Raw genomic sequence first — 2,550 nt, 5'->3', positions numbered from 1 at the left:
AAATAAATAAATAAATAAATAAATAAAATAAAAATAATTCTAGGATCTGGCCTTAGAAAATCCAAATTATCCAGCCAAGGCTGTGGAATGTCTCATCTCAGGAAGAAATGCGGAACACTTCATTTACAGCCTCGTTGCTGACAGCCAAACTACCAGGTAGCCCAGTACTCAAGAAAATCATTGGCTGGGCGTGGTGGGTGGCTCACGCCTGTAATCCCAGCACTTTGGGAGGCCGAGGTGGGTGGATCACCCCAGGTCAGGAGTTCGAGACCAGCCTGACCAACATGGTGAAACCCCGTCTCTACTGAAAATACAAAAATTAGCTGTGCCTGGTGGTGGGCGCCTGTAATCCCAGCTACTCAGGAGGCGAAGCAGGAGAATAGCTAGAACCCAGGAGGCTAGATTCTAGCTATTCTGAGCCAAGATTGTGCCATTGCACTCCAGCCTGGGCAACAAAGGAAGACTCCGTCTCAAAAAAAAAAAAAAAAAAAAAGATAATCATTACAACAGGATATACTGACCTGCATACCGCACCCTCATGAGCTTTGTCCCGCCCAGCCTGTATACCCTACACTTGATATCACTTTCCGTGCTTTGCCTAATAAAAAATCTCAACCAGCTCTTTTCGGAGAGTCAGGGAATTCTCACTCTCTTGTGCTGCCTCCCTTATACCCAGGCATAAGCTCCAATGAAGACTTGTCTGGGAAAACTCTTTTGGCCTCATGTTAATTTCTGTTGCATTGAGAGCCCAAGAACCCCTGGTAACAACAGGGAGGTAGTGGAACCGGGTTGTCCAGAGGGATATTTTCACTTTCTTTTTTTTTTTTTTTTTTTTTTGAGACGGAGTCTTGCTCTGTCGCCCAGGCTGGAGTGCAGTGGCACAATCTCGGCTCACTGCAAGCTCCGCGTCCCGGGTTCACGCCATTCTCCTGCCTCAGCCTCTCCGAGTAGCTGGGACTACAGGCGCCCACCACCACGCCCGGCTAATTTTTTGTATTTTTTAGTAGAGACGGGGTTTCACCGTGGTCTCGATCTCCTGACCTTGTAATCTGCCCGCCTCGGCCTCCCAAAGTGCTGGGATTACAAGCGTGAGCCACCGCGCCCGGCCCGATATTTTCACTTTCTTGGATGCACTTGTATCTGCAGTTTTTTACAATGAGCATATATTAATGTTGTAATTATGTGTGTGTTTGTGTGTGTGTTTGTACGTGTGTATGTTTTTGTTTTTTTTTGTTTTGTTTTGTTTTTTTTTTTTCTTTTTTTTTTGAGACGGAGTCTCGCTCTGTCGCCCAGGCTGGAGTGCAGTGGCGCAATCTCAGCTCACTGCAAGCTCCGCCTCCCGGGTTCACGCCATTCTCCTGCCTCAGCCTCTCCGAGTAGCTGGGACTACAGGCGCCCGCCACCACGCCCGGCTAATTTTTTGTATTTTTAGTAGAGACAGGGTTTCACCGTGGTCTCGATCTCCTGACCTCATGATCCGCCCGCCTCGGCCTCCCAAAGTGCTGGGATTACAAGCGTGAGCCACCGCGCCCGGCCTTTTTTTTTAATTTGAGATAGAGTCTCACTCTATCGCCCAGACTGGAGTGCAGTGGCTCCATCTCGGCTCACTGCAGCCTCTGCCTCCCGGGTTCAAGTGATTCTCCTGTCTCAGCCTCCTGAGTAGCTGGGACTACAAGCGCACACCATCACACTCGGCTAATTTTTGTATTTTTAGTAGAGACGGGGTTTCGCCATGTTGGCCAGGATGGTCTCGATCTCCTGACCTCGTGATCCGCCCACCTTGGCCTCCCAAAGTGCTGCGATTACAGGCGTGAGCCACCGCGCCCGGCCTTGTTTGTTTTCTAAATATGTAAAGTCAGAAATAAACCCAAGTAACGAGCATACATATATATATGTGTGTGTGCGTATATATGTATATATGTGTGTATATATGTGTATACGTGTGTATATATGTGTGTATGTGTGTGTGTGTATGTGTGTGTATGTGTGTGTATATATATATATATATATATATATGGAATCTTGCTCTGTCACCAGGCTGGAGTGCAATGGCGCAATCCCGGCTCACTGCAACCTCTGCCCCCTGGGTTTAAGCGATTCTCCTGCCTCAGTCTCCCGAGTAGCTGCGACTACCAGCGCGCGCCACCACGCCCGCTAATTTTCGTACTTTTAGTAGAGACGGGGTTTCCCCCTGCTGGCCAGGATGGTCTCGATTTCTTGACCTCGTGATCCGCCCGCCTCGGCCTCCTAAAGTGCTGGGATTACAGGCGTGAGCCAAGGTGCCCAGCCCTAACGAGCATATATTAATGTTGTAATTATATGTGTCTGTGTGTGTGTGGTTTTGTTTTCTCTATAAAGTCAGACAAGTGTGTGTTTGTAGTTTTGTTCGTCTTCTAAATATATAAAGTGAGAAATAAACCCAAGTAACCCAGCCGCCTGGGCCAGGTGGTATCTGCCCCGCCCCATTCCAGCCTGAACTCCGCCCACCGCGATCCGGAAGCCTCGCGCCCAGCGGGTTGCAGGAAAAACCCGGAGCTGAACGCACGGCTC

This window comes from Symphalangus syndactylus, chromosome 22 (genome assembly GCF_028878055.3).
Source record: "Symphalangus syndactylus isolate Jambi chromosome 22, NHGRI_mSymSyn1-v2.1_pri, whole genome shotgun sequence".
NCBI classification, from domain to species: domain Eukaryota; kingdom Metazoa; phylum Chordata; class Mammalia; order Primates; family Hylobatidae; genus Symphalangus; species Symphalangus syndactylus.
Note: the sequence above shows the minus strand (reverse complement) of the source record.